At 39.6% G+C, this 10,000-nt stretch overlaps 1 protein-coding gene across 2 annotated transcripts in view; it reads right to left on the bottom strand.

Moving 5' to 3' along the window:
- Positions 1–9,619, bottom strand: part of LOC126998937 (sphingomyelin phosphodiesterase-like) — a 39,134-nt gene extending 29,515 nt beyond the window's left edge. For both annotated transcript variants that reach the window (XM_050861216.1, XM_050861215.1), the window contains exon 1: positions 9,419–9,619. The gene's annotated coding sequence lies outside the window, so the exon portion shown is untranslated. The remainder of the gene's footprint in view (positions 1–9,418) is intronic.
- Positions 9,620–10,000: the final 381 nt, after the last annotated feature.

Raw genomic sequence — 10,000 nt, forward strand, 5'->3', positions numbered from 1 at the left:
TATATATATATATATATATATATATATATATATATATATATATATATATATATATATATATATATATATATATATATATATATATATATATATATATATACTATATATATATATATATATATATATATATATATATATATATATATATATATATATATATTTTTATTTTTTTTTTTTAACAAAGGAGGCAGCTCAAGGCACACAAAAAAAGAAAACAATAATAAAAAAGCCTGCTACTGCTGCTCCTAAAAGGGAACAAAAGAGGTGGGCTGAAAGCAAGATCAAATCAAATACGGGAGGAGAGATAAACTTGATACCCTCCTGAAAGAGTTCAAGTCGAAGGAGGAGGAAATACAGATGAAGGAAGATTGTTCCAGAGTTTACCAGCGTGAGGATGAAAGAGGAAGATGCTGGTTAACTCTTGCATAAGGGGTTTGGACAGTATAGGGATGAGCATGAGTAGAAAGTCGAGTGCAGGGGCCGCGGGAGGGGGGGAGGCATGCAGTTACAAGTTCAGAAGAGCATGTGGAAATATCGATAGAAGATAGAGAGGCAACATTGGCGGAATTTAAGAGGTAGAAGACTATCAGTATGAGGAGGAGAGCTGATGAGACGAAGAGTCTTAGCCTCCACTCTGTCCAGAAGAGCTGTGTGAGGGAGCCCCCACACATAAGATGCATACTCTAATACGAGGGCGGACAAGGCCCTGTATATGGACAGCAACTGTGCAGGAGAAGAACTGGAGACGGTACAGAACGCCCAGCCTCGAGGAAGCTATATATATATATATATATATATATATATATATATATATATATATATACATATATATATATATATATATATATATATATATATATATATATATATATATATATATATATATATATATATATATATATATATATATAGATAGAGAGAGAGAGAGAGAGAGAGAGAGAGAGAGACAGACGGACGGACAGACAGAGAGAGAAAGAGAGAGAGAGAGAGAGAGAGAGAGAGAGAGAGAGAGAGAGAGAGAGAGAGAGAGAGAGAGAGAGAGAGAGAGAGAGAGAGAGAGAGAGAAAAAAAAAATTATACAGGAATGGGAAGGTTTATGGGCAGGAAAACCTATGCTTCGTCCCTGGCTGCAGACGCGTGTTGACACAACATCCATTGTTTGAAGAAACTGGGTCCTGATAAACCTCCAAATATCTCACCTTGTTGCCGAATCGTTCGAGACAACTGGGGATAATTTACTGAGTATTTGGGTATTTCGTCGTTTTGGAACACAACCAGTACTAAAATGAAAGCTACTTCTTTTTTCTTTTCCAAAAATAGTTCAGCCCTTCGGACACAAATTTTTTTTCACAATTTCCAGGAACTCTTGAGTCATTGCTGTGGTTGGTGCGTACTGAGGAGAAAGTCATGGTAGTTTGTCAGCCGTTTCTTTATAGCGGTCATTTCCAACTTTCTTTTTTATGTTCAGTCCTGCATGACGCTTTTAGGTTATCTTTAGCGATGTTGGTGGTCGGCCCAGCCTGTGATGGAGTCTCGGCGCAGATCATTTTAATTAATTACGTCTCTTTGGTTTATGTAACTACTCTGTGCTTCACTTGTGAAAATATAAGACAGTTCTCAGAATGCATACACGAGTGATTTTTTGACATGTAACAACGATTAAAAGCAAGTCAGCCGTCAATGGCACTGGACCGCACTTCCCACTACCCGAGACAAGGTATCCCTGAACTCCAGGGCCTGGACCCACCACTTAGCCACTCCCACCTTAACCCTATCATGTGTATTTTTCCAAATTAATTCCCAAAGAGAGGGTATAAGTCTTACATAATTATTTCCGTTACTAAAGTTACTTAAGTTACTTTCAAAATTAATGCACCGTCTCACGACTATTGTCCCATAAGAGCCATAAGTTCATACATTTAACACTCTTTACATTGTCAGAAAAAGAATTATACTGTCGGTGCGACTTATCCTGATTATTGAGAATAGGACCAGACTGCTAAGTGGTTTAAAATAAACTACTAACTATAGAGAAAAATCGGCCTCCTCGTAATGAATGCTATGTATCACTGCTCTACTAGACGCCTGATTAAGGTGATACTGTCAATGTCTATAAGGAAATATACTGTTTACGCCGAATCACCATAACGAAGAGGAACGTAAAAAAAAAAAAAATCATCAGTTATTTTCTGGTCTGTCACTTCTTGTCCATCTCTTGTTCCCTCTCCTACACGTATCCTGAAGCAACAAGATGCTTTCTTGCTTTCTGACGTCATGACTGCAGTCTTTCTTGTAGGAAAGTGAAAATACTTCAGAATTTCACTATTTTGGTTGTGAGACGTATAAGGCAAACACGGAGTGATAAGCGTATAAGGATCAGCTGGGGAGTAGAGGTGAGTTGATAATCCACACCCAAACAGCACTTATATAACTTTAAAAGAAAAAAATCACAAGTAAAGTGCTTTACATAAGACAAAGTAGATCAAGATGCTTTTTATTTCTTATGGTATAACACAAGTAAAATCATTTATTCTATCTAATAAGGGGTAATTATATACGACTGTATTTTATTTACGTGATTCAGAGACTCCACAATTGTGCCATCCACGTCACACGGCCCAGGTGTTCAGACGGGCAGGTAGAACCATCGCGGGGTGTACCATTCTGACACTGCCTTCTGCCCTCCTACGCTTACTGTTATGGAGCTCTCCCGCAACCTCGACAAAGGCAAATGTTCCCTCCAAGTAGGCGACAAATCTTTAAGGAAGGTTCACCTCCCTGAGCCTCCACACGCGACTCCCTGCCTGCCCCTCGGAGGCGGCATAAGTACGCCATGCGTGGCGCCAGCATTATCTTGTCCCCAGTCAGCCAAACAGCCATATCCAAGGTTTTAACTCAAGGCATATTATCTGATTATGAAACACATTCTCTCTCTGTAATATCACCTATCTATTTTTGTCTATCTAGATCTATTTAACTATATCTATCTTCGGGTATCTACATCTATATATTTATCTATCTATCTATCTGCCTAGATGCAAATATGTATGTAATTGTGTGTGCGTGTGCTGAACAGATCTTTTATTGCATAAATCAACGAATTCCGTCACAGCTCAAGATGATTTAGAGCTAACATAAACAAACAAAATGTGTCATTTTAGTACGCACATTTGTGGCGTGATACTACGCTTGGGGTTTTGTAAAATTTATCTAGACTTCTAAGGTTTTATTTTTTATTATTATAACTTGTTGAAAGCATGTCAATAGTTTTCTGTCAGATGTTAACTGTATGTATGTATGTATGTTATGTACTATATATGTATGAATATATGTATGTAGATATGTATATATTATTATTATTATTAGTAGTAGTAGTAGCAGTAGTAGTAAAATCATCATTTTTATCATCGTATCTGTTTTTGGAGCAACTCCAAATATCTAATATCCAAGAAATCCACCCTTCTGCATGCCCCTCCTTTTCTCCTCACAGTAATCAAAACCGGAGGCCCGCGTTACGAGGATGAAACTTCCTGGTTTTAATGGTTTATGGTCAAGAGCTTCTATAGTGTCATCTACCTGTCTGTATTGTTTCTTAAACATGTTCTCATATTTTTAAGCGGGGTCATTCTTTCAGAAGACCCAAAATAATTCACATTGAAAAGTTGTTTGTTATTTTGTCCTAATTATGTCATGATAAAAATACGAATGCATACGAATGCGTATAAGTTCGTATTTTGATGTTTAGTGATATTCTTATATGGTACTTACCAATAACAAAAACAATATTTCTCGGCTGCTAATAAATGATAAAAAATATCATATATTCCAGTTAACAATGTCTATTTTGCAATTTCGATTTAGCTATGCCTTCCTTTAGTTAGGTTCATCTTAGAGACATTTAAGATACATCGACCATCAGCGTCTGGTGATAACAAGCACTCTTCCACACTGTTACGATGTTCATCCATCACTTGCCGCGTGCCCTTTGTCTGAGTAACTGTTTGGTAGTGAATCAAGTATCACGAAAACATCAAAAGCTTAAAAAAAAAATAAAAAAAACTACAGTTAAGCGGACCAGGAGCTGCAACGGTGTCACATTTTCTTCTCCGTGCCAATATCTAGTGAACTATTTTAATAGTATTTTCTCTGCGATATTACAGAGTAAATTATTACTGCAGCTCACTCACTTTTTTGTGTGACGAGGCAAAATTTTCAGCAACTACCTAAGTAAAAAACAGGATTCACCGGCCACCTACATCTATCGAGCTGTGAAGGTCACAGAAATGCCCTTTCCCTTCAACTCCCTTCCTTGGTTTCCTAACAACCCTTCATCGCTGGCTAGTCTCTTCATTTCTCTCTTAGCTTCCTTCTAGCTCTTCTTCCATTCCTCCTCCACCATGACGATTGCATTTTCGAGACATGTATTATAAAATAATGTTTTTTAAATTTGTTAAACCACGAACCAATTTTACTAAAAGCACTATCCTTACGAAACACCATTATTATGACAATTAACATAACTAAGAGCTGCGTGCCTCCAGACCCCGGATACATATTTGATTATCTTTTTCTGAAGATTTATTTGTTAAGTAGTGGCGACAGAGGAAGTGCACGCGAGGGGAGAGGATACAAAGACCTTGGAAAGTTGCTTCTCATACCAGCATATATTAGAACGATGGTGGGGCTCCCGAGTCATTCCTCATTAATTTTGGCTGGCTCAGCAGGAGTGTGACATTGCGGAAGCTGAGCAGGTCATGAGCCGCTTGTGCTCTGTTATATAAATGGCTTGACGGCTACCAAACATGCATCAGCCGCAGGTAGTCTGCGTATCCTCTAATGCCAAGGTATATCTATATGTCCTCTTGGGAGTCCCAAGCGTTCGATGTATACGTATACGACACTCGCCCATATTCAACCTTAGGCGTCAGTCAAACTTATATACCAAGCAATATGTAAACAGTATAAAAACATTGTAAATGAGCTTGTGATATATAGGGCACCTAAGAAGGGTGGGATCACAACACCCTTAATATTCACAGTTGCCAAGCATGGGAAGAAAAAATACTTTAAATACATTGACAAGGGGCAAAACATATTCTGGGTGAGGGGAGAGCAATGAGCAAATGAAAAAAGATGTTTTTTTTTTTTTTTTTTTACAGCAAAGGAGACAGTTCAAGGGCACAAAAAATGTAAACATTAATAAAAAAAAGCCCGCTACTCGCTGCTCCTAAAAAGAATCCAAAGAGGTGGCCGAAAGATAGGTCAGTTTCGGGAGGAGAGGTGTCCTGATACCCTCCTCTTGAAAGAATTCAAGTCGTAGGCAGGAGGAAATACAGATGAAGGAAGATTGTTCCAGAGTTTACCAGCGTGAGGGATGAAAGAGTGAAGATGCTGGTTAACCCTTGCATAAGGGGTTTGGACAGTATAGGGATGAGCATGAGTAGAAAGTCGAGTGCAGGGGCCATGGGAGGGGGGAGGCATGCAGTTAGCAAGTTCAGAAGAGCAGTCAGCGTGGAAATATCGATAGAAGATAGAAAGAGAGGCAACATTGCGGCGGAATTTAAGAGGTAAAAGACTATCAGTATGAGGAGGAGAGCTGATGAGACGAAGAGCCTTAGCCTCCACTCTGTCCAGAAGAGCTGTGTGAGTGGCCCCCCCACATGAGATGCATACTCCATACGAGGGCGGACAAGGCCCTGTATGGACAGCAACTGTGCAGGGGAGAAGAACTGGCGGAGACGGTACAGAACGCCCAGCCTCGAGGAAGCTGATTTAGTAAGAGATGAGATATGAAGTTTCCAGTTGAGATTTTGAGTTAAGGATAGACCGAGGATATTTAGTGTTGAGGAAGGTGATAGCTGGGTGTTGTCAAAGAATAGGGGATAGTTGTTTGGAAGATTGTGTCGAGTGGATAGGTGGATAAACTGTTTTTTGAATAAATAAGTATAAGTGATATTCTTTTTTATTTTTCGTGTGTGACTGTGTCCTCCATTCAAGTCCCTTTTTTACTACATTATTTTGGATCTTCAGACTATTCCCCTGCTGTTTCACTGCACACTGGAGTTGGACCCAGTTCTCTTAATGTGAATTTAAGGAGACTCCGATTTCGATATTCTCTCTCTCTCTCTCTCTCTCTCTCTCTCTCTCTCTCTCTCTCTCTCTCTCTCTCTCTCAATTCTCAAGACTTTTTTTAATAAAAACTTAATTAGGCTTGTACAATCATGTTGGGCTTATCAATAATTAGAGCAAATTCTTTTGTTTTCAACTGTTCACCGGAGCAAACTCCTACAGGTAGGCATTCTGTTTTACACCTGACGGGTCCCAGCCATAAACAAAGCAGCACACGCTGAAGCGAAGATGTGTCATGTCCTCAAATATGTGTCCTAACTTAAGATAGGCAAATGCACCATTCTATGTAATAATGGTAAGGGTATTTAATTCAATCATTATATCATCAGAATTGTGTGTATGTGAATCTTAGTTAAGCGGAGACGTGAAACCAATTGATAAATTATACAATTGGTGTATAAAGCAATTACTCGGCGTTCGAATGTCAACATGTACAGATGTTTGTTACGCTGAGCTTGGGGTGCCATCAATAAAGTACTTAGTCATGGCCAAGCAACGAAAATTCTTCAAACGCTTGTGAAACGAACAATTAATGGTTGATGATCCCTGGACACACGCTGGTTCTTGCCACTAATATCATCACTAGAAAATATCAAGATAGGTTGATGAGAAATTAGATAGATGATGTTAAAGCCAGCACCAGAGGCGACGCGCTTTCATAAACATTATCCCATATTTTCAAGAGTAAAAAAAAAGTCCTTGAATTGGATTTTCAAAGCGTTTCCATGACTGCTGAAGGTTTGCAAACGGAAAAGATCCATAAATTGTATATAATACTGAATATTACGACTTTTTAAAGTTTGAATTCCTTCAGTAATAGATAGGAAGAAAATAACTTTAAAGGCAAATAACTCAAAAACTGTTAATTTCTCCAAAAAAATAATGTGATATTCTGATTCTACGGACAAAAATACATAGAAAAATCTATATTAAAATTACTTTTAGCGCTGTACGCCAAACGGAAAAGACCCTGTAGGCTATATGTGTAGTGTGGTTCGATAATAAATTAACATTATTCACTCAATCTAACGAACAGTAACTTATCGCAACTACAATAGTAAGAATAGTAACTTATCGCCGTATATCCTGTAGCCCTCCCGTGGCTGTTTTCTGGTGATAAAGACTATCTCCACCAGAAAAAAAAAGCATTGTAATTTACTCAGTGTCTGAAATGGACCCCTTAGGTCTGATGAATAATATACCTGTATAGCAGTAGTAGTAGTAGTAGTAGTACCTAGTAGTAATAGTAGTAGTAGTAGTACCTAGTAGTAGCACGGATGGAGTGAATACAAGAGTTGCGTATTCGAATACCGAATACTTCTAATTCCAACGAAAACGAGTACGAATTCGAATTCATTGAAATGGTTTTAATTCGAATAGAAATATGAATACTTTTTTAAGGTAATCATGAATACATTCATGAATACTTTTCATTGAAAAATACCTTCTTAATGTAACTGGGTATAGCACTATTCTAAAGTAATGCAACATAAGAACATAGGGAAACTGCAAGAGGCCGAGTGGCCTACACAGGGCAGCTCCAGAATCCCCCCACTACTCACGATGGGTGAGGTGTAGTTTCAGGGGTTACAGGTAGAGGCTTGATCCTTGTTTACCTTCGGTACGGGCGTAGGCTCCAGTACCCTGTCTCCTTACTGCACCCACACCTCACTGCCACCTGTCATTCTCGTCCATGTAGCTATCCAGTCTACTCTTAAAACAAGCTATCGTCCCTGCACCAACTATGTGATTGCCGATTCTATTCCATTCCCCCACCACCTTATTACTAAACCACTGCCTGCCTATATCTCTCCTAAATCAATAATTTTCTAATTTAAATCCATTACTGCGTGTTCTATCCTGCTGGCTAATTCTCAGTACTTTACTTATATCGCCTTTGTTGTAACCCTTGACCCATATGAATACTTCTATCAGATCTCCCCGCACTCTTCGTCTTTCTAGTGAATGTAAATTTAGATGTTTCATCCTATTTTGATATGGGAGGTTCCTCAGCCCCTGAATCATCTTGGTCATCCTCCTCTGAACTGATTCTAGCAAGTTGATGTCCATTCTGTAGTGTGGGCACCAAAACTGGACAGCATAATCTAAGTGTGGCCTAACTAACGCTAAATAGAGTCTGAGGATGACCTCTGCACTCCTGTTGGTTACCGTCTTGTTAATAAAGCCTAATACCCTGTTAGCCCTACTCCTCGCACTAATACATTAATTTTAGGTCAGAGTTCACTTACACTCCCAAATCCCTTTCTCACTCTGATCTGCCTATCGCTGTGGAGTCTAAACTATACCCGTGTAATGGGTTCCGTGTTCCTACATTAAGTACGCTACACTTGGTGATGTTACAATTCATCTGCCATTTCTATGACCAAGCTGACAGTTTGTTGAGATCCTCCTGCAGTGCTCTAGCATCCTCCCCTGTCCTAATATAGTGCGTCCTATTTTGGTGTCATCTGCAAATTTACCTATGTCACTAGTTATCCCATTGTCTATGTCATTAATGTAGATAATGAATAAAAGCGGGCCTAAAACTGACCCTTGAGGAACCCCACTGGTAACATTACCCCATTCGGATTTTTTACCGTTATGGTAACCCTCAGTTTCCTTTCGCTAATCCACGCCTTAATCCAATCAAATACCTTCCCTCTTATCCCATGAGCCCTAACTTTATTTAAGTCTCTGGTGAGGTACCTTATATCGAAGGCCTTACTAAAATCAAGATAAATGAGTTCATGAACCTGTACTATCCACGACCATTACATGTTCGCCCAGGAGGATGGAGTTGTAAGGAACAACGGGTGTTGTTTCTGATAATAAATTTTGAAGTATTAGCGAATAATCGTCAGATTATTCGCAGAATACGACTACTTTTCCCTCATATTCGACTACGAATGAGAATACTTTAATTTATATCAATAATTACTTGAATATGAATACACCTAAATCCTGTATTCGAATAGGAGTACCGGATACGAATACTCCATCCCTGAGTAGTAGCAGTAGTAGTAGAATTCCGAAATAACACTACGTAGAAGCAATAAACCTCCATGAGGGGAGGAGAGCATCGCGTGTGGGTCGGTGGCTGTAGAGTGGTATGGTAAACCTTTCCAAGCAGACTCATCCCGTCTCGCGTTCTGCCCCAGTTACCACCTAGGACAGCACTTCCTCTAGCCCTCCACCGCTACTTAAACACTCGGCGGGAAGTTATTAGGTAAAGCCCTAACAGCTATATACGTCTTCGACTCATTCACAAACTGAGTACGTTATTACTCACTGAACAAACGGCAGAGGAAGTTCCTGTACGTGTATCTTGATGTTTCTCCTCCGAACACGCCTTGAAGTAACAGCAATAGGAAACACCTCAGCAGGTCTACAAAACTTTCCCAAGACAAGTCACATCAGCCAAGAAACTCCAGTGTTAATACAGCAGCACCTCCCCTGCCGCTGCCTCGATCAACACTGAATTCCGTGTTTCGTCGACGTCATGTACTGAAACTTTTGGCGCCCAAGTACACATATTTGACAAGGCTTTCGTAGGTGTTTAGGGCATTTCTAGGGGTAGTGTGGCCCTTCTTCTGTACCATGAATGTGAAAAAACACTCATGAGAATCCGATTAATCTCCTTTTCGGCCTATGAAAGTAGGTGACATGAGAGGTGGAAGCGTCTGGGAATCTGCCAGCTGAATATTGTACTGCTGTGCTGCCAGAGGTCTCCAGCTGCTGCCACCTGCCGCACAGTCGCTACCACCACCACTGCTTCTATATCTCATTATTATTAACACAGTGCTACAGGTAGTGCCGGGAAATTGCAAATACTATAAGACACAAAGTCTGTAGGCCTAACACCCGACACGCA

Source organism: Eriocheir sinensis, chromosome 15 (genome assembly GCF_024679095.1).
Source record: "Eriocheir sinensis breed Jianghai 21 chromosome 15, ASM2467909v1, whole genome shotgun sequence".
In the NCBI taxonomy this organism is placed as follows: domain Eukaryota; kingdom Metazoa; phylum Arthropoda; class Malacostraca; order Decapoda; family Varunidae; genus Eriocheir; species Eriocheir sinensis.